The sequence below is a fragment of the Pristiophorus japonicus genome, chromosome 13 (genome assembly GCF_044704955.1).
Source record: "Pristiophorus japonicus isolate sPriJap1 chromosome 13, sPriJap1.hap1, whole genome shotgun sequence".
Taxonomy (NCBI): domain Eukaryota; kingdom Metazoa; phylum Chordata; class Chondrichthyes; family Pristiophoridae; genus Pristiophorus; species Pristiophorus japonicus.
Window position 1 is genome coordinate 23,135,406 of NC_091989.1, and position 23,033 is coordinate 23,158,438.

General features: G+C 43.6%; 1 protein-coding gene across 1 annotated transcript in view; it reads left to right on the top strand.

Moving 5' to 3' along the window:
- The window catches only part of snd1 (staphylococcal nuclease and tudor domain containing 1), a 1,067,139-nt gene that overhangs the window by 428,774 nt on the left and 615,332 nt on the right, over positions 1 to 23,033 (top strand). The gene's annotated exons all lie outside the window — the stretch shown is intronic.

The window sequence follows — 23,033 nt, forward strand, 5'->3', positions numbered from 1 at the left end:
TGTGGTGGCGACAGCATTTTAAATGATTAACAAGGCTTCAAATGTGTTTGGACATGACAGTGCTGTTTTAATAAGAAAATGAGCGTGGCTCAAATGTTCCCAAATGTTACAAGTTGAGTTACATATTTAAATTGGTTCTGTTGCATGAATTAATTTAATATGCTCTATTGGCTGACATGGAAAGTCCTTCCCTAAGACAGTTTCTTTCGGTCCGACTGCTGAATTAAAAAAATATATTTAAGTTTTTCTGTTGCAAAATGCTGCCAAATTGATTTGGGTTTGCAGTTGTCCCTTCATCTCTGCCTTCAGTTGATGCATCTTGAGAAAAATCAATCGTTAAAGGCACAACCAGCGGAGTCATTCAAAAAAAAAATCATAATCACCAGTCTGCTCCTTGCAGAGGCTTCCGGATTCATTGCATTTCCAGATTGCCAAAGAAAATTACTGCATTAATGGGAAGATTCATTTTAGCAGAGACACCTAATGAGCCAGCATTTTTCAAGGCGCGAGGAGGATTGTGCAGAGGTTGCAGGCTGTTTAATTAACTGCATTTTAAAGTAACATGATTTAAAAATTGTTCAGCTATTTATGTATTCAACTATAATGTAGACTGAGCTAATGGCAGTGGTGAATCGGAATGTTATTTTTACTGGGCAGGAGGTTGGTAGTTAATGGCATTTGGATTCAGTTGATGTGAAATTGTAACCTCATTCTCCTCGCCTTGAAAAACACATTCCTACTTCACTGCAAAATGCTTTTTATATTGCTGTGAACATACATTTCCTGGGACTACTGTGGTTTCACAAACATTGAAGTACATAAATATAATCCAATGCAGACAGGTTAATTAGTTGCAGAATCTTGCAACATGTTTATAACAGTGACTTGTGTAACACGGAATGCAAGAGGAAAAGCAATCTCGTAAAACCTCAGCACTATATATCTCTGATGATAAAGAACTGGCGACATCACCTTAGAGTAGCTAACCAGAAAAAGAATGGCAGATATGGATCCGTGTCCCATCATTCCCTGTTTTAGTAACATAAGAACAGCAGTCGGCCATTCAGCCCCTTGAACCTATTCTGCCATTCAGTGAGATCATGGCTGATCTGTATCCTAACTCCATCCACCCGCCTTGGCTCCATATCCTTTCATATCCTTATCTAGCAAAAATCTATTGATCTCCGATTTAAAATTATGAATTGAGCTAGCATCTACTGCTTTTTGTGGGAGAGAGCTCCACACTTCTATCACCCTTTGTGTGGAGCAGTGTTTCCTAACTTCTCTCCTGGATGGCCTGGTTCTGATTTTAAGGTTATGACCCCCTTCTCCTCGACTTTCCCACAAGTGGCAAAAGTTTTTCTCCACATACCCTATCAAGTCCTTTTGAAAATCCTAAAAACCCCTCAGCCTTCTATATTCCATGGAATACAAGCCTAGTTTATGTAATCTCTCCTCATAATCTAACCCTTGGAACTCTGCACGCTGAGGTCTTCCCGAGTGTGGCCCTCTCGCTAGACATTGCGACTCTCGGCAAAAACACTGTGAACAACCACTTTGATGTGTTTCAAAGATGTAATGTGCCTTGAATTCAGATGAGGAAGTACAACTCGTTTACTCTTGCTCACTGAACCTTGTGCGCAGGCCTTTATTTGTATTTTAGATTAATCTGAGGTTTTGCACATTGAGACGGGGGGGGGAGAGTTCTGATGCATCCATGCAGTCAATAATTGTTCTATAATAAAAACAGAAAATGCTGGAAACACTCAGCAGGTCAGACAGTAACAGTGGAGAGAGAAACCAAGATAATGTTTCAGGTCAATTATATAACATAATTCTTCTGTGTTGCAACACTTGGCGTCCATGGTGGCCAGATTTATAAAAAATGGATTATATGTGACAAATTCTTAGTCCACATGAAGTCTGGTAATGTTCTTGAACAACGACTGAACTGCTGCGTGCATAGTTTAATTACTGGTATTGCTCCTACGCTGCAAAAGTGTGTGCAAGTCTTTTAACAGAAATGTACAGGAGAGATGGCAAACAAATGAAGATAGTGTAGAGAGAATATAGAAGCTGGGATTGTTCTCGGAGCAGCGAAGGTTATGGGGAGATTTAAGAAAGGCGCTCAAAATTATGAGGGGTTTGGATAGAGTAAATAAGGAGGAACTGTTTCCACTGGCAGGAGGGTTGGTAACCAGAGGTCATAGATTTAAGATAATTGGCAAAAGAGCCAGAGGGGAGATGAGATTTTTATTTTTTGCATCATGTTTTGATCTGGACTGAACTACTTGAAAGAGTGATGGAAGCAGATTCAATAGTAACTTTCAAAAGGGAATTGGATATATGCCTGAAAAGGAAAATAAATCTGGACTACAGGGAAGGAGGAGGGGAGTGGGACTAATTGGATAGCCCTTTCAAAGAGTCGGCACAAGTATGATGGGCCGAATGGCCCCCTTCTGTGCTGTAAGATTTTATGTTGCAATTCAATAGCACGTCTGCACCTAATACTAAATAGAGCAGCGTGTGTTGATGTAGTAATATGCCACAGGGGTGTAGGATAGCGGTTTGAGCCTGTGATTCCCCTTGTGATAAGTTTACAGTTTCAGTGAGCTGGGAGAGGGGTTACCTGCTTGCTTTCTCGGCAGTGATCGCTACCTAGATTTTAAAATGTGTCCTTGTGTTCAAATCCCTCCATGGCCTCGCATCTCCCTATCCTCCAGCCCTACAACCCTCAGATCTGTGTGTTCCTCCAACTCTGGCCTCTTGTGCATCCCCCACGTCCTTTGTCCCATCATTGGCAGCCTGGTATTCAACCGTATAGGCTTTAAGCTCTGGAATTTCCTGCATAAGGGCCCAAGTTTCGAGCCGCGCCTAGAACGGCGCAGTCCCGACCTGGACGCCCGTTTTTCGCGCCACAAAGTGCGCCTAAAAAAACCCTCCAGATTCTCCACCTTCCTGCAGGTCCTCTGGCCCTCGGTGCGGCGCAGCAGGAGCTGTAGGGGGCGGAGCCAGGTCCCCGCTACAGTGGGCACGCAACTGCAGTAGCACCAGGCGCCCGAAACTGTGTGGGAGGGGCCCGAAGCACGCAGCCCCTAGCCCTGGCCGAATGGCCTCACTGGGGCTGCGTGAATAAGGCTCCTCTCACGGCCAGCTCCTGCTTCCTCCCGACCCGACTCCTGCTTCCCGCCTCCGGACCCGACTCCCGCTCCCCCCCCCCCGCTCCCCCCCCTGCCCCTGTACCGGACCCGATCTCCCTCCCTCCCCCCGACCCGAACCGAACCGACCCAACGCCACCTACCTGTAAATCTGGTGCTGGGGACGGGCCCTGCCCGAAGTCTTGGGCCCGGCCCGTTCAGCCTCCCTCCCCCTTCTCCTTTCCCCCCCCCCCCCCACCATCTCCTTCCCCCCCCCATCTCCTTTCCCTTCCCCCCCATCTCCTTTCCCTTTCCCCCCATCTCCTTTCCCTTTCCCTTTCCCCCCATCTCCTTTCCCTTTCCCCCCATCTCCTTTCCCTTTCCCCCCCATCTCCTTTCCCTTTCCCCCCCATCTCCTTTCCCTTTCCCCCCCATCTCCTTTCCCTTTCCCCCCATCTCCTTTCCCTTCCCCCCCATTTCCTTTCCCTTCCCCCCCATTTCCTTTCCCTTCCCCCCCATCTCCTTTCCCCCCCATCTCCTTTCCCCCCCATCTCCTTTCCCCCCCATCTCCTTTCCCCCCCCATCTCCTTTCCCCCCCCATCTCCTTTCCCCCCCATCTCCTTTCCCCCCCCATCTCCTTTCCCCCCCCATCTCCTTTCCCCCCCATCTCCTTTCCCCCCCATCTCCTTTCCCCCCCATCTCCTTTCCCCCCATCTCCTTTCCCCCCCCATCTCCTTTCCCCCCCATCTCCTTTCCCCCCCATCTCCTTTCCCCCCCCCATCTCCTTTCCCCCCCCCATCTCCTTTCCCCCCCCCATCTCCTTTCCCCCCCCCATCTCCTTTCCCCCCCATCTCCTTTCCCCCCCTTCCCTCCCTCTGCTCCCCCTTCCCTCCCTCTGCTCCCCCCCTCTCTCTCCCTCTGCTCCCCCCACTCTCTCCGTCTACCCCCCTCCTCCCGCTCCCCTCGCTGTCAGAAACACAGACACTGACAGACAAAGAATGAGAGAGAGACACAGACAGAGAGATAGAGACACTGACAGAGAGACACTGGGGGGGCGGGGCATCCCAGCACGCTGTTGGAGGGCTCCCGGTGCTGCAGTCGGTAAATGTTTTATTTATTGATTTAAAAAAAAAAATTCTTAATTGGTTGATTTATTGATGTATTTATCATTTATTATTGATGGCTCTTTAATTGTAAAACTGAAGTGTTTAATGTTTGTAAACTTCTCTTTAAAACCCCCCCCATTCCCTACGCCTGATTTGTAACCTACGCCTGATTTTCTAAAGTGTAGACAAGGTTTTTTCGAGCGTACAAAAATCTTCACTTACTCCATTCTAAGTTAGTTTGAAGTAAGTTTTCACTGATGAAACTTTGAAAACAGGCGTAAGTGGCCGGACACACCCCCTTTTGAAAAAAAAATTCTGTTCCAAAGTGAAACTGTTCTAACTGACTCGAACTGGAGCAAACTAAATGACGAGAATTCCGATTTCTAAGATACTCCGTTCTACACCAGTTGCTCCTAAAAATCAGGAGCAAATCATGTGGAAACTTGGGGCCTAAATTTCTCCGCCTCTCCACCTCTCCCTTCCTTTCAGACCCTCCTTTAAAAACTACCTCTTTAACCAATCTTTTGGTCACCTATGCTAATATCTCCCTCTTTGGCTTGGTGTAGATTTTTATCTGATTATTCTCCTGTGAAGTGCCTTGGATGCTTTCCTATATTAAAGACGGTATATATAAATACAACAAATTGTTGTGTGATTGGGGGTGGGTAGCTGAGTCAGTGGTGTCCGCGGTTGCACCATGCCTCAATGAGATGGGTTTGATAAACCAGGCGATCTTTCTCTGTACTTTATGCTTTATACATATTTTAACAGTTTAAAAAAACATTTATGTTCTGAGACTAGTTATGACAGACTCCAACTGTTTGGTATGTAACCAGCTGTCTCGCTCTTGTATTCATGATTAGCAGAAATTAAATGCATAACTATATTATGAATCTGAAAAATGCATACATCATTTTTGTGCTTTTATTCTTGCATAGGGAACTGTGTGATAATAGAGCTGGGAACAATAAGAGTGGAGGGTTTTTGCACTATTGTGTTTGAAACGCCAATCTTGAGTTTTATTAACATTTTCTTTGTTAGTGGATGGGCTCTGTGTTTACTGAGAGACTCTGATATCCTAAGGCACCGAATCTCAAGAAATAACACGTTCCTATAAGGGGGGGAAGTTGATGAAAAATTGAAATGCTGATTTGTGCAGTTGATTTCTTGCATCCCCTGATAACAGGAGAGTGAAGAAGTGCTGTCGAGAATAGGAGCTGCACATTCTGTTCAGCTGGTGTATTGTGAGATGATCGCATTAATGTAATCACAGAATCAAGCTTTGACTTGTGTTATAAATCACTGTAGCCTAAACAGCTCTCTTCTGAAGTAGCATTGAACTGCATTGAGAGGGCAGTTTTGCTTATGCTTATCAATGCTCATGGTTGGCATGGAAACCGTGCAAATCCATTGCTTCTGATGCTAGAACTTGAATACTAAATTTCAAAAGTTTTGAACTGGAGCAATCAGTGGTTGATTATTTCAGTTTGTAGATCCTGGTATGAAATGTGAAGATCAAAGTATATATCCTGTGTGGTATGGTATAAAGCCATGCAGACCAGAATCCCGCCAATCTGATTCCACTCCAAGGCTAACTAGTCTCGTGAGGGCCGTAGTAGGGGTGCTGCACCTTGGTGTCACTGGGGCTAGGAAGGAGAAAAATCAGTCACTCCTGAGAGCTGTCCAGCAATCCCTGCCCCTTTCAGGCTGGAAGTTCTTTATGAATAAGATTGGATTCAGCTGTGGTACTTTAGCTTACTGTCGAGGTTTCTGTATGAAAAGTGTCCACTTGGGAGGGATGCTGCCAAGGCCCATGGAACTGTACCTCTGTAAGACAAGTGAAGAAAATTAGCAAAAAAGTGTTGTCTGACCCAAAAAGGATTGGTCAAATCTGTTCTCCTTGCATGAGAGAACTCAGCAAGGAAGGTCAGCACACAGCTGTCCAGTGTGAAAGGGGGGTAATATTTTTGTGTCTCCCCTGATATTTCTGGTTTGAGAGTTGTATGAGTCATGTTCATGAGATAACCATTAGACTCTGAATGGTGCACGCTGTGAAAAGTCCAAACAAGCAAGAATGAATTAAAGGAATGTGATCTTACTCAGTGTTGCGCACATCCTCTGGTTGATTGTCTATTGGATGGTTGAATTTGTAATTCAATAGGAAAGATCCAATTCAAGTCGGTTTAATGGTAAAATATTTTTTATTGCAAACAAAATTGTGTGTTGGGGTGGGGGGGTGGGGGGGGTGGGGTAGAAACTGGATGTTCAAAGCAATGTGCTACTTAAAGCTTTTATGAATTCCCTATGTTGAGCGTGTGCTCAGTAAGATAGCAAGGCAAGTCATTGGAGCCAAGGACGATACTGATTATGAAGTGAATCCATTTATAGGAGTTATGGACCTGTCACAGATTTGAAAGAATGGTCCTTGTGAATAGGCTGAAGAGCAAAGGGTCAAGTGAGATGGCAGTGGATGGATGATGTGAGCAGCTGGACTGGGAAGTTGCCTAATGGCAAGCAGTCAATCTGTGGCAATAAACCATCAAGACGTGGAGCCCCTTATGGCCAGACAGTGGCTAAAGGACAATATGACGAATTGTAATTTGGTGCAGCACTTCTGCGCTAGCACATGTAACAATTATTGCAAAGCTGAGAGTTATCTAGGACTCTAGTTACTTCATGAAATATATCCCCTTTTTGGTTCTGAATTGCATCTTAGACTCCACTATTTATGACAGGGCTGTCTGTGTGCACTTTCCTATTTTAATAGATCCTGGATCAATGCATTTTCACCCCCACAATTGTATTAATGTCTAGGCTTGAGGAATTGCAAAACCTCTTGCAGATGATGGCCAGTGAATCCCCAAGTTAAATTTAGTTTGGACAGTGAATGAGAATGCACATGCAAAATGACCCACAAACATCAAGCTTTATAACATTGAGAGGGTTAATTCTTTTAGTTGGCATCCAGAAAATAAGCGCTTTTCTTTTTTAAATGGCCCAAGGGAATTTTTTTTCAAATCCCTATCTTGGCTTTTCTGTATTATCTATTAAAGGGGATGAGTGGAAATTTGCTCGAACTCCTGCTGCACTGAACTGGATAGTGGGAACTGTGTGAAGATCGCCTAGGATTGACTCACCTTGGATGGCAGGACTGACATATCAAGAAAGACTGGATCAACTGGGCTTGTATTCACTGGAGTTCAGAAGAATGAGAGGGGATCTCATAGAAACGTTTAAAATTCTGACCGGTTTAGACAATTTAGATGCAGGAAGAATGTTCCCAATGTTGGGGGAAGTCCAGAACCAGGGGTCACAGTCTAAGGATAAGGGATAAGCCATTTAGGACCGAGATGAGGAGAAACTTCTTCACCCAGAGAGTGGTGAACCTGTGGAATTCTCTACCACAGGAAGTTGTTGAGGCCAATTCACTAAATATATTCAAAAAGGAGTTAGATGAGGTCCTTACTACTTGGGGGATCAAGGGGTATGGCGAGAAAGCAGGAATGGGGTACTGAAGTTGCATATTTAGCCATGAACTCATTGAATGGCGGTGCAAGCTCGAAGGGCCGAATGGCCTACTCCTGCACCTATTTTCTATGTTTCTATAAGAGAGAGAGAGAGATTAAAGCTTAATGTGCGGTGGAAGTGAAATTGCAGGCTGGAACCCACTCTGGGGTGCAATCTCCCTTCTACCCACTATTCTAGTGCTGCTCAGATTGTTTGGAGAGTACATTTTCATCAATATCTCTCTCCAGGCCATATGGATACGGAGCGTTAGAATAGAAATGACAGACTGATCCAGCAACATCAACTTCCATTTATATAGCACCGTTAATATAGTACAACATCCCACGGCACTTCACAAGAGTGTTATCAATCATAATTCTACACATGGAGATAGTAGGACAAATTACCAAAAGCTTAGTCAAAATAGTAGATTTTAAGGAATGTCTTGAAGATAGAGAGGCGGAGAGGTTTATGGAGGGAATTACAGAGCTTTTGGGTCAAAGCTGCTGAAGGCACGGCCTCCAATGGTGGAGCAATTAAAATCAGAGATGCGCAAGAGGCCAGAATTGGAGGAGCTTGGATCTCGAAGGCTTATAGTGTTGGAGAAGGTGCCAGAGATGGGGAGGGGGCGATCCCATGAAGAGATTTCAAAACATGGATGGGAAATTTAAAGTTGAGGTGTTGCCAAACTGGAAGCCAGTTTAGTTCAGCAAATACGGGTGGTGCGTGAATATGACAACAGTGATCCATTCATATTGCTAGTGCAGCTTTACATCACATCAGACAACAGGAACAACTACTTTGATTTAGAAAACGCCTTCAATGTAGAAAAACATCCGAAGGTGTGTTGAGAAATATGGCAAGTTTATGCCAATTTCTGGTCCCTTTAATAATCAAGATCGACTGTAAACCAATCTGGTGGATACATTGTGTTTAATCAGAGTTTAAGACAGAATGTAACACATTAATTATATAGCAAAAACATACAACCATAACAGTTAATACCCATCCCAATCGGACAAACAGGTGAGCAATTCTCTGACTTGCAGTCTCTTTCTCTCGTCTATAGCTTCCTTTGGTAAAGCATGGGATCACTCAAAGTGTTCGATCAGCTCAACTTCGGTTCCACTCTCCCTGCCACCATCTGTGCTAAACAGATCTCTTAAGTGTTACTTTTATTCTCTTTAGGGATGAGCCTGACCCTGGATATTGACGAGACTTTTTGACCTATAGAGGTTTCCCTAAAAACTTAATATCCAATAAGACTTCTCATTCTTTGTCTCGATTCTTGTTTCAAGAACCCGCCTTAAAGAAAGATGGCGTACGATTTTGGTCACATGTCATTGTTTATACCTTATCGAAGTTGCTTTTCTGCAGAATGCCTTTGATATATCTCTGTCTCTCTTCTCCCGGGTGCGATCACTACAAAGCCTTATCCCTCTACTCTTTGAACTATGAAGCCAAATCAGAAAACTGTCTCCTTAACCAGTCTTTACAACATAGCAACATGTTTACGTTAACACTCTCAACTTCCAATCATTATCTTCGCCAGCAGTTTTGTTAAGCTAACTTCAAACCCTATCCTTCGCATTATACATAAAATATGTAAACAAGGTTCAAGTCTTAACTTAAAATCAACAGATAATCGTTTAGCAACAGGGAGATTGTATATAGTAACAAAGAACTATACCAGCCATTTGTAAGCATTTCTCTGATTCAAATAGACATTCCGTCTGCAGTTCAAAACAATGATTTAAACACCGCATTCGTATCAGTTTTATACATTCGTAACAATTTTATACATTTTAAGGCATCCCTGATTTCTAACAGGTGGTTGAGTTTTAAAACAAAATGGGTACTGAGCCAAAGGCAGCAATATTAGGAGGGGTAGCTAAAAGCGCGGTCTGGGAGGTAGAATTTAAAGAGAGCCTTAATCGAGGAGAGTGAGGTGGAGAAGCACAGGGGTTTAGCGAAGGAATTCCAGAATACATGGCCACCAGTGGTGGGACCAAAGGAGAATGTGCAAGAGGCCAGAGCTTAGAGGACTAGGCATGAGAATTTTAAATGTGAGGTATTGGGTACGGGGAGCCAGTGCAAATCAGCAAAGTTGGGTTGATCGGTGAGCAAGGCTTGGTGCAGAATAGGATACTCAGCAGAATTTTGGATGAGTTGAAGTTTAAAGTTGGTGGAGATGGCTGGCCAGGAGAGCTTTGGAGTAGTTAAGCCTGGAGGTGGCAAAGACTTAGGTGAGAGTTTCAACAACCAATGGGCTGAAGTAGGGGTGGCAGTTGGTATTGCAAAGGTGGAAGTAGGCAGTCTTTGTGGTTGAGAATATGTAGGATCAGTAGTTCAGTTGAGAGTCAAATACGACATGGAGTTTGTGAACATACTGGTTCGGTCTGAAATGGTGGCTGGGGAGGGAGATAGAATTGGTGGCAGCGGAATGGAGTTTATGGTGAGGTAGTGAAGTCTTCGGTTTTTATCTTTGCAACTGGAGGACATTATAGCTCATCTGCTGGATAAGCAGTCTGACAACAAAGATGGGATCAAGCGAGATAGAGCCGGTGGAGAGGTAGAGATTGAAGTCGTAGGTGTACATGTGGAAGCTGATTCTTTATCTTTGGCTGATGTTGCTGAGAGGGAACATATAGATGAGGGGAAAGGGGGGTAAAAGTTCGGGGGATTCCGAAGAAAATGGTGTAGGAAGAGAAGCCAATGCTGGAGATGCTCTGGTAATGACCGTATAGGTAAGAGGGCAGTCCCACTGAACTGAACAATGCATGAGATATGTTGGAAGGATATGGCGTTGACTGTCAAACACTGCAGTGGCTGAGGAAGGATAATGTACCATGGTCGCACAGGTGTAATTTGTTACTTTTGGTGAAGACTGTTTTGGTGCAGTGGGAGAGGGGTGTAAACCTGATTGGAGAGACTCCAACAGGTAGCTGTGGGAAAGGTGTGCATGGAATTTGGAGGTGCCAACACGTTCAAGGATGTTGGAGAGGACAGGACGATTGGAGATGAAACGGTAGTTTGCAAGGACAGAGGAATCTTGTGTGGGTTTTGTGACGAGTAGGATAATGATTTTGAAAGGTAGGAGGACAATGTAATAATCTATGAGCCCATTTGTTTTTGCAGGGTAGAGAATTCAAAGAATGCTGATACTTTGCGTGAATAGTTAATACCACTACTTCTCCCCACCCCATCAAAATAAAAAACTTGATTACAACTTTATGCACACATACTTTAGTTTTAAAATCCATGTCATTATTTGCGATCCTTTCATTGCCCCACCCTAACTCTGCCCTCAGTATCTCCGGCGGTCCCATTCCCTTAGCCCTCTGTGCATCCTCCACTTCGCTGTTGGAGGCAGAGTCTTGAGCTGTGTCTGCCATACTGTCTTAACTTGCTATTTCTCTCATCCTCAAAATCCATCTTGTCGACCAAGCCATCATTCACCTTACAACTCTCCTGCAAAAGCTTGACAATCATTCCTTTCTTCTGTCATGAAGCACCTTGAGGTGTTTTTCTATAGTACTTGCACTGTATAAGTTAAAATTGTTACCGGTCTGTTTTCCTTACGGTTTCCAAAAAGATCAATTTTTGATCAAATTAATTCGTGAGGTGCACATTTTATTTGCAATGGTTGCTTTATAGGTCTGGTCATTGTGCTCCTTGAAGCGTGTATACATTATTGTTGGAACATCGTTTTATTAATGTTTTTATGCAGAACCAGCATGTCCTTATTTCTTGTAAGAAAACAACAATAAATAAAACACTGAGTTCGGCATTAATCATTTAAGTTAGAATTTATCACTTAAGTGAGCATGTGGGGGGAGGGGGGCCGTGGTGGCGTAGGGTAGTTGCTGAATTCATTCGTATAGTAGTGTTTTAAATTCCATGCTCACAATTCATTGTTCGAAGGAGTTGGACAGCAATATTTCGATCTGTGGCCCAGTTATCTTCTGTTGAATTAATATTTTTGAATTAATATTTTCATGTCTTTTCTCCCCTCTTTCTCTCTCTCTTTTCTCTCTCTCTCTCATATCATACACACCTGTCACTCTGGTACCTTGTTCCGATGTAAGCCTAGATGACACATAGAAGGGCTGGAATGGTATATTTTTCTATCCGTTGGCATCCACACATATATATTAGTGCGCAAGCACATGCCTCGAGCAGCGGCTGTTTAATTGTGAGCAAGAACAGCAACCCTAGCTAATTATGACACTCATGCCATTTTACTGGCAGAAATCAGCTAACTCAGCACACGACTGAGGTTCAAATCTGAGAGTGTGTTTTTGTCTTTATACCTCCGCAACTTCTCTGCTTTAACCAGCCAAATCATTGGGGGAGCCAGTTTCGCATAGTTTAAGTTGAAAAGTGTATTTACGGCATTCTGCCTGTTCGTCTCGGCAGAAGAGAAAAAAAGTGCCAGCAATGCCAGGAAAATGAATAAAATTGTCAGCATGTGTGTAAGTCATTGTCACTTTTTTTGCCAGAAAACAGTCAATAAAAAAGGTAATGCAGAGCTGAAAAGCCTGTGGAGTTGAAAAGCTAGCAGATTCTCCAACAGAGCTGGGTTTTAAATCTGCCTGATGGTAGTCATACCAAACCATTCAGACTTGACCCAATTTCTAAATTGGGGAATCAATCATTGGTATGTGAAGAAGGCTAGTAATATTTTATTTATATTTTATTTCATTTATATTTTTAGGTGAATTTCTGTGTTCAGACAAATGACAGTGCTGGGATGTATAAAATGTTCAATATTTTGTCCAGTGTCGGTATCTCATTTGTTCGGGCTGACCATGAGTATCTGTTAGATGCTGAGTGAAGCTCCTCTGTGCTCGTCTGATCCCAGAGCAGCATCTCCCTGCTGCACAACTGTGACATGTTGATTTTGCACATCAGCCACTCCTGTAGCCTGAGTGAAATTTGACTCAAAATTTGTAATTTGTGCTATCACTATGCTGAGGAATGTTTGGTGCCAAAATTTTAATTATTGTTCCTGGGAGTGATAGTCCTTGGCATTGTGATTTGAAAATTATTGAATTGCCCATCATAATTGACACTTTAAAAAAAAAAAATAGAAATTCACATTTAATTATACTTGATCTGCACTATTTATTGAAAAATAAAAGCTATACCTTTTGAGGTGGGATGATGCAGGCCCATGCTGTTGAATTACCTCATTGTGGGATGCTGACCAGAATCTGTGCTTCTATTTTGGCAGGGAGAGTAACAAGAGAGAGAAGCATCCTTATAATGCCAGCTGGTACAAATAGAAACATAGACATCGAAACATTGAAAATAGGTGCAGGAGTAGGCCATTCGGCCCTTCGAGCCTGCACCGCCATTCAATGAGTTCATGGCTGAACATACAACTTCAGTACCCCATTCCTGCTTTCTCGCCATACCCCTTGATCCCCCTAGTAGAAAGGACTACATCTAACTCCTTTGTTTGACCTCTTGCCTTCAGAGCTGCATGGCCTGGCAATACACGTCTGCTGGGCATAGATGTATCATTTGATATCCTCTTTTTAACATAACAGTTAATATTACACCTGCTGTGTAGGTGGATGAGAGTTAAGCTTGCCATGAATAGCACAGACGTGTGGTTGTTAAATGCCAGGCAGTTACCATGTCACTGCTAACATACTAATGAATCTATAACACTGCTTGCTATAATGCTTTCTTTTGTACCATTTTCCCTGTTTGATAACCACTGATAGCTGCTAAATTAGTGGCGGTCCTGTTATATTCAACTCTCAATAGACCCATTATTGTATGCTTCTTGCATGATTTACCAAGAACAAGTGTTTGAGAAAGTTCCTTTAAAAGGTTCCTTAAAGAGCTTACATTAGCAGCTCATGATTTTGAGGATTGGTGTCCCTTCTAAGCATCATATAATCTAGTTGTTTTTTTCTTTGCTGTGTTCGTATTCTCAATCAGCTTGGCTGTCAGTTGTTCAATTGGACCAATATTTTAAAAGGATGGCCAGGCTGAACGAGTTCCTGGAAAGACATGTCTTCCTCATAATGGTAATTGAAACTCGACTATTGATTTACCTTAAAACAGAGAAATGTTTGTGTTCGAGCTCCATATTTAGTTTTTAAATTATTGAAGCAATTCTCCTGGATTTCTGGTTTACACCATTGTGTATATGTGATGAGCAATTGCCTGTTTTAAGAAATCAAAATCACCCGTTGCACATTTGTAATGCTCCTCTAAGGCCATTGGGACAGGAACTGAATCTACCAGAGGGCTTCTCATTAAGGGGAATGCTGTTTCTTCGATATAACGGTGAAAATAACTTATCTTTCACTGTCTATCTCGCTCTTCTTCCCCCCCACCCCCCACCCCCCCAAAAACAAAATAGTCATCTCCCATTTGGATTTGGACATCGATTTTGCTAAATCACCCCTCATTACTCAGTAGTCATTCTGTTGCAAAATACATACATGTTAGAAATAACCTCTTTACGGCTATCTCTGGTCACTTTAAACAATTAGGTTCGAGTGCAAACCAATATGGTGGATATATTGTGTTTAATCAGAATTTAAGACTGAATATAACATTAGTTATACAGTAAAAACATACGACCGTTAGAATAGTTGGAATCAATCCGATCGGACAGACGGTTGACACACGAGCAATTCTGTTAATTCCTTTCAAGGGCTTCCTTCTCTCTCTCTCTCTCTCTCTCTCTCTCTCTCTCTCTCTCTCTCTCTCTCTCTCTCTCTCGTTCTTCTGTCTGTCTGTGAGTATAAGCTTCCGGAAGGTCACTGTTAACCTATTTTTAGGGGTAGGCCTGAACTGGAATATTGAAGAGACCTTTTGACCGATAGAGATTCCCCTAAAAACTTGCCATCCAATACCATATCGTGTTCTTTGTCTCAATTCTTGTTTCAATATCCCGCCCTAAAGATCTCTTACGATTTTGGTCACGTTGTCGTTTATACCTTCTCGAAGACGCTTTTCTGTGAAATTCCTGTAATCTCTCTCTCCCTATTCTCTCGGGTACAATCAGTACAAAGTCTAGTCGTCTATCCTTTGAACTTATGAAGCAAAACCAGAGCTTTCTCACCTTAACCAGTTGTCAACTTCTTTACAATGTAGCAAACTGCCCGCGTTTACGTTAATTCTTACAAACTTCCTTCCATTTTAAGTCTTTCCATGCAAATTGTCTTAAAGATACATAAACAAACAAGCTTTAAATTGAAACCCACAGATAATTAGCATTTCTAAGCATTCCCTATCACCTCAACTCCAGTTCAAAATAACTATTTAAAACAGCATTTGTATCAGTTTTATACATTCGTATCAGTTTTATACATTTTTAGGCATCTTCAGTTTCTAACAATATCTAACATCATGTCACTTGTGCTTGTGCTCTGAGCAGTGACTGCCAGCACAGATCTAATGGATGAACAAGGTGGACAGCAACATGTCCTTATCCATTCATGTCCAAAGTACACAGCTTTGTGCGTATCTTCTATACTAAACAGCAGGCGCATGGGAATACCATCACCTCCAAGTTACCTTTCAAGTCACACACCACCCAACTTGGACATACATCGGCTGTTCCTTCATCATCGCTGGGTCAATATCATGGAATGCCCTACTTAACAGCACTGTGGGAGTACCTTCACCACACAGACTGCAGTGGTTCAAGAAGGCTGCTCACCAGCACTGTTTCACTGGCAACTGGGAATGGGCAATAAATGCTGGCCTTGCTAGCAACACCCACATCCCATGAATAAATTTAAAAAATAAATCTTGCTTTGCATATACTGTATGCATATTTTGTTTCCCTATTCCGATGAGCACATGTAACCCAAATGAGTTGTAAGCCAACCGTAATATAGGACTTGAAGAGCGCAGGGCTTGTGTATTAACTCCAGTATTTGCTTGACTATTATTTCTAATGGTGTATAAAGGGCAACGCCTCCAGTATAGACTATGTGTGTCTCCTATAAAAATAGCACATGTAAGTGAAGGATACAGCTTTATTAAGAGACCCCACTTTGACTAATAATTTTCTGGCTTGGATCCTTAATTTACAGTTCCGGTTTCCCGGCATAAAATGGTAATTTATTGTGATTAATGTTTACACTATAGTAATGTGCTTCCTCTGGATGCCACAAGTCAACTTGTTCCAGAAATAAGTCGGTCACTTATAAATGCATTTAGGATTCACGATATCCTGTTGGATTTTTTTTTCTATGCTTGCTGTCAGATTGAAGGGGGCATTGCCACCTCGTGTATTCTACAATTTACAAAGTGGCAATACTCGTCTTATTCACCTGGCATGCAGTAACCTCTTGGCCTTCATTGTTTCATTGCTGAAGCATGTCACATAATTTTTTTTATATGTAATGTGTAACAAAAAACAAATGGTGGGGGAAGGAAGAATTGGAGCTCAGTGATTAACCGTATTTGCTGGATTGCAAGATTTCCTGGGCAGAGTATTTGGCATGAGCAAGAATTTAAATGTACATGTAAGCTCCCCAGTGAGATAATCCTTTAAACTGTTAATGCATGTAGTGAAAGGAAATGATTCTTCTCGCAGATGGTGTGGGCCTTCAGTAGTCATGGGTGTCATTATTTATATATTATGCTTCTCCTTGCTCACACCTTGGTGATGTTTTTAAAAAAAACTTGATACAACTCTGCACTGACACACGGAACCAAGGCTGCATGGATAAGGTGTCAAAACACTACTGTAGACCGTAAAGGTTAATTGCATCTCTGCTTGCTTCACTTCATTCAGCAAATTTTACACCGATGCGAGAGGCTTGCAGTTCGTGACGGAGTGCAGCAGGTTTGCGCCACAAACAATTAGGAAGCTGTTTCAATTTATTTTCAAATGCTGCCTAATCAGTTTGACGAATCTGCAATTCTTTTTTTTGATGTAGTTACTTCTGTTCCAGACCTTTGTGGTTGTAGCTCTCTATGAATTATCCTTTTATTCATCACTTGTATCCTATATGGATTGGACTTTCTGACTGTTTTAAGGACGTAGCTCGTAATTCTCCTATTCCTCCACCACTCCTCCATACTAAGGCGCTGACTTCTGCTAGAGTCACTGACTGCCCTCTAGTACCTTGCCCAAGTGGCCATTCTTCATGTGTAAGCCTAGTCATGTGCGTGCAAATTTGAGTGTGGACGGTACTACAGCCAAGCTGGACCTTGTTCTCATCTGACGTCCAATAGACTGACACTTTCCAATTTGAGTCATTAGATAGTGATCAGGAGCAGGAACCTTGATGTCTTTTCCAACCCTTCCCCCCCAACCCTCCAGCCCAAGTGTGCTGAGGCCAATTGTGGAATCTCAACAAATTCAGCACAGAATGTGGATCAAACCCTAACTGTCAAACTTTAAATTTTAATCTTAGCTGGGCTGGGGTCTTCTTCCCCAAACCGCCCCCCCCCCCCGCACTTTTCTGAATGAGAAGCAGTGTTTCCCCATTTCTTTCGATTTTGGTTCTGCATTGACCAAAACATGAATAGGAGTAGGCCATTTGGCCCCTCGAGCCTGCTCAGCCATTGCATAATATCATGGCTGATCTTCTACCTCAACTTCACTTTCCTGCACTATTCGCCCCATATCCCTCGATTTCCTTAATATTCAAAAATCTATCGATCTCTGTCTTGGGTATACTTATCGACTGAGCATCCAGAGCTCTCTCGGGTAGATAAATCCAAAGATTCACCACCCTCTGAATGAAGAAATTTCTCCTCAGTTTTAACTGGTTGACTGTGACCCCTAGTTCTAGACTCCCCAGCCAGGGAAACATGCTCCCTGCACCTAACCTGTCAAGCCCAGTAAGAATTTTGTGTTTCAATGAGACCACCTCTCATTCTTCTAAACCCCAGAAGATTATAGGCCTAGTCTACTCAATCTCTCCTCAAAGGACAATCCCCCCCTCCATCCCAGGAATCAGTGGTGAACCTTCGTTGCACTCCCTCTATGACAAATATATCCTTCCTTCGGTAAGGAGCTCAAAACTGTACACAATGCTCCTGGTGCGGTCTCACCAGGGCCCTATATAATTGCAGTAAGATGTCTTGTCTCTTGTACTCAAAGCCTCGTGCAATAAAGGCCAACATATCATTTGCTTTCTTAATTTAGTATTAATTTACTAATACTAATTTCTTTCAGTTCCTCATTCTCAGTGGACCCTTGGTACTTCACTATTTCCGGGAGGTTTTTTTTTGCCTCTTCTGTGAAGACAGACACACACAGGATTTGTTTCATTTCTCTCTTTCCTTATTCCCCATTATAATTTCTCCTGTCTCAGCCTGTAAGGGACCCACATTTACTTTTACTAATCTTTTACTTTTTACATACCTATAGAAGATTTTAGTCTTTTTATGTCTCTCGCTAGTTTACTTTCATTCTAGTTTCCCTTTTTATATCAATTTCTTGGTCCTCCTTTGCTGAATTCTAAGATATTCCCAATCCTCAGGCATACTGCTCTTTTTGGCAACATTATAAGCCTCTTTCTTTGATATAATATCTTTAACTTCTCTTGTTAGCCACATATGGACCACTTTTCCTGTGGAGTTCTTGTGCCTTAAAGGAATGTATATTAGTTGTATGATGAATATTAATTCTTTAAATGCTAGCCATTGCTCGATTATCTTCATACCTTTTTAATGTAGTTTCCCAAGCGACCTTAGCCAACTCGCCTATTTCATACTGACATGGTTTGCTTTGTTTAGATTTAAGACCCTAGTTTCTGATTTAACTAAATCATTTTCAAACTTAAAATAGAATTCTATCATCTAATGGTCACTCTTCCCTAAGGGCCTCTTTACTACAAAGTTATTAATTAACCCTTTCTCATTGCACAATGTTAGATCTAAAATAGGCTGCTCCTTCGTTGGTTCCTCAACATACTGATCTAGAAAACTATCTTGTATACATTCCATGAGTTTTTCCTCCACATTATTACTTTAAATTTAGTTTTTCCAGTCTATATGTAGATTAGTGTCCCCCATGATTACCGTATTACACTTCTTACATGCACCTCTAATTTCCTGATTGATACTCTGTCCTACATTACAAGTACTGTTTTGGGGCCTATAAACAACTCCCACCAATGTTTTCTGTCCCTTGCTGTTTCTTTGCTCAACTCAAACTGATTCTACTTTATTTTCAGAGCAAAGATCCTTTCTCTCTACTATCTTTATCCCATTCTTTATTATCAAGGCTACAACTTCCTCTGTTTCCAGTTTGCCTCTCTTCTAAATGTTAAATATCCTGGAATATTTAGTTCCCAACCTTCATTATCATAGGCAGTCCCTCGAAAACGAGGAAGACTTGCTCCCACTCTAAAAGTGAGTTCTCAGGTGACTGCACAGTTCAATACAGGAATTACAGTCTCTGTCACAGGTGGGACAGACAGTCGTTGAAGGAAAGGGTGGGTGGGGAGTCTGGTTTTCCGCATGCTGTTTCCGCTGTCTGCATTTGGTTTCTGCATGCTCTCGGCGACGAGACTCGTAGTGCTCAGCGCCCTCCCGGATGCTCTTCCTCCATTCAGGGCAGTCTTGTGCTAGGGATTCCCAGGTGGGGATGATGCACTTTATCAAGGAGGCTTTGAGGATGTCCTTGAAATGTTTCCGTGTAGGAGTTCCGAGTAGAGTGCTTGCTCTGGGAATCTCGTGTCAGGCATGCGAACAACGGAGCTGGTCGACTGTGGTCAGTGCTTCGATGCTGGGGATGTTGGCCTGATCGAGAATACGAATGTTGGTGCATCTATCCTCCCAGTGGATTTGCAGGATCTTACGGAGGCAGCGCTGGTGGTATTTCTCCAGTGCTTTGAAGTGTCTACTGTATATGGTCCACATCTCTCAGCCATATAGGAGGGCGAGTATCACTACTGCCCTGTAGACCATAAGCTTGTTGCCAGATTTGAGGTCCTGGTCTTCAAACACTCTCTCCCTCAGGTGACCAAAGGCTGCACTGGCACACTGAAGGCGGTGTTGGACCTCGTCGTCGATAGTAGGCTCCCGAGGTTTGGAAAACGGTCCACGTTGTCAAAGGCCGCACCGTCGATTCTGATGACCAGGGGGCAGTGCTGTGAGGCGGGGTCAGCTTGGTGGAAGACCTTTGTCTTACGGATGTTTAGTGTAGGGCCCATGCTTTCATAGGCCTCGGTGAAGATGTTGATGCTGGCTTGGAATTCGGCCTCAATGTGCGCAGACGCAAGCATCGTCTGCGTACTGTGGTCCGATGACAGAGGATGGGATGACTTTGAATCTAGCCTAGAGGCGACGACGGTTGAGCAGGTTCCCATTGGTTCTATAGATTAGTTCCACTCTAGCGGGGAGCTTGTTGAGAATGAGTTGGAGCATTGCAGCAAGGAAGATCGATGGTGCGATGACGTAGCCCTGCTTGACCCCAGTCCGGACGTGGATTGGGTCTGTGGTGGATAGAAACATAGAAAATAGGTGCAGGTGTAGGCCATTCGGCCCTTCGAGCCTGCACTGCCATTCAATGAGTTCATGGCTGAACATGCAACTTCAGTACCCCGTTCCTGCTTTCTCGGCATACCCCTTGAATCCCCCTAGTAGTAAGGGCTACATCTAACTCCTTTTTGAATATATTTAGTGAATTGGCCTCAACAACTTTCTGTGGTAGAGAATTCCACAGGTTCACCACTCTCTGGGTGAAGAAGTTTCTCCTCATCTCGGTCCTAAATGGCTTACCCCTTATCCTTAGACTGTGACGCCTGGTTCTGGACTTCCCCAACATTGGGAACATTCTTCCTGCATCTAACCTGTCTAAACCCATCAGAATTTTAAACGTTTCTATGAGATCCCCTCTCATTCTTCTGAACTCGTGAATACAAGCCCAGTTGATCCAGCCTTTCTTGATAGGCCAGTCCCGCCATCCTGAGAATCAGTCTGGTGAACCTTCGATGCACTCCCTCAATAGCAAGAATGTCCTTCCTCAAGTTAGGAGACCAAAACTGTACACAATACTCCAGGTGTGGCCTCACCAAGGCTCTGTACAACTGTAGTAATACCTCCCTGCCCCTGTACTCAAATCCCCTCGCTATGAAGGCCAACATGCCATTTGCTTTCTTAACCGCCTGCTGTACCTGCATGCCAGCCTTCAATGACTGATGTACCATGACACCCAGGTCTCGTTGCACCTTCCCTTTTCCTAATCTGTCACCATTCAGATAATAGTCTGTCTCTCTGTTTTTACCACCAAAGTGGATAACCTCACATTTATCCACATTATACTTCATCTGCCATGCATTTGCCCACTCCCCTAAACTATCCAAGTCACTCTGCAGCCTCATAGCGTCCTCCTCGCAGTTCACACTGCCACCCAACTTAGTGTCATCCGCAAATTTGGAGATACTACATTTAATCCCCTCGTCTAAATCATTAATGTACAATGTAAACAGCTGGGGCCCCAGCACAGAACCTTGCGGTACCCCACTAGTCACTGCCTGCCATTCTGAAAAGTACCCATTTACTCCTACTCTTTGCTTCCTGTCTGCCAACCAGTTCTCAATCCACGTCAGCACACTACCCCCAATCCCATGTGCTTTAACTTTGCACATTAATCTCTTGTGTGGGACTTTGTCGAAAGCCTTCTGAAAGTCCAAATACACCACATCAACTGGTTCTCCCTTGTCCACTCTACTGGAAACATCCTCAAAAAATTCCAGAAGATTTGTCAAGCATGATTTCCCCTTCACACATCCATGCTGACTTGGACCTATCATGTCACCTCTTTCCAAATGCGCTGCTATGACATCCTTAATAATTGATTCCATCATTTTACCCACTACCGATGTCAGGCTGTCCGGTCTATAATTCCCTGTTTTCTCTCTCCCTCCTTTTTTAAAAAGTGGGGTTACATTGGCTACCCTCCACTCCATAGGAACTGATCCAGAGTCAATGGAATGTTGGAAAATGACTGTCAATGTATCCGCTATTTCCAAGGCCATCTCCTTAAGTACTCTGGGATGCAGTCCATCAGGCCCTGGGGATTTATCGGCCTTCAATCCCATCAATTTCCCCAACACAATTTCCCGACTAATAAGGATTTCCCTCAGTTCCTCCTTCTCACTCGACCCTCTGACCCCTTTTATATCCGGAAGGTTGTTTGTGTCCTCCTTAGTGAAAACCGAACCAAAGTACTTGTTCAATTGGTCTGCCATTTCTTTGTTCCCCGTTATTGATTAGGATCACGGCTTGCATGTCGTCGTGGAGCAGGCAGAGGATGGTGACAATCTTTTGGGGGCAGCTGAAAATGAGGAGGATGCTCCATAGTCCCTCATGGTTGACCGTGTCAAGGGTCTTTGTGAGATCAAAGAAGGCCATTTACAAGGGTTGGTGCTGTTCACTGCATTTCTCTTGTAGTTGTCGCGTGGTGAAGATCATGTCTGTTGTACTCTTTAGTGGACGGAATCCGCATTGTGACTCTGGGAGGAGCTCCTCAGCCACAGGGAGAAAACGGTTGAGGAGGGTTCAAGCGATGACTTTTCCAGTGGCCAGAAGCAGGGAGATTCCTCTGTGGTTGCCACAGTCAGACTTGTCCCCCTTTTTGAAGATGATTACGACATCTCCTGGCATGCTCTCCTCCTTCCAGATAAGAGAGATGAGGTCATGCATTCATGCCAATAGTGCTTCTCCGCCATACTTTAGTGCCTTGGTGGGGATTCCATCTGCTCCCAATGCCTTGTTGTTCTTGAGCTGACGGAAGGCCTTTTCTACCTCGTGCAGGGCTGGGGTTTTGCTGAGATGGTAGCGGGTAGCATGCTGCGGGATGGAGTCGAGGACACTTTTATCAAAGGCAGAGTCTCGATTAAGGAGATCATCAAAGTGCTCCTTCCAGCGGGCCCTGACTGCCTCGGTGTCCTTAATGAGTGTCTCCCCGTTCTTGGCCAGCAGTGGGGTGGGACCTTGGGTGCTTGGGCCGTATGTGGACTTAACTGCATTGAAGAACCCTCGCATGTCATGGCTGTCGGCTAACTGTTGCATCTCCTGTGCTTTTTCCACCCGCCGTCTATTCTTTAGGGTGCGGGTTTTTTGTTGGACCTCGGCTTTCAGTCGTCTTATGAGCTGCTATGCTGCTCCCGAGTTGGGTTGCTGCTTTAAGTTAAGAAATGCACTGCGCCTGTGGTTTATTAGCTCCTGGATCTCCTGGTTATTCTCGTCAAACCAGTCTTGGTGTTTCCTGGTTGAGTGACCGAGCGTCTCTTCGCAGGCATTGGTTATGGTGGCCTTGAGGGCAGACCAGGCGCTGTGT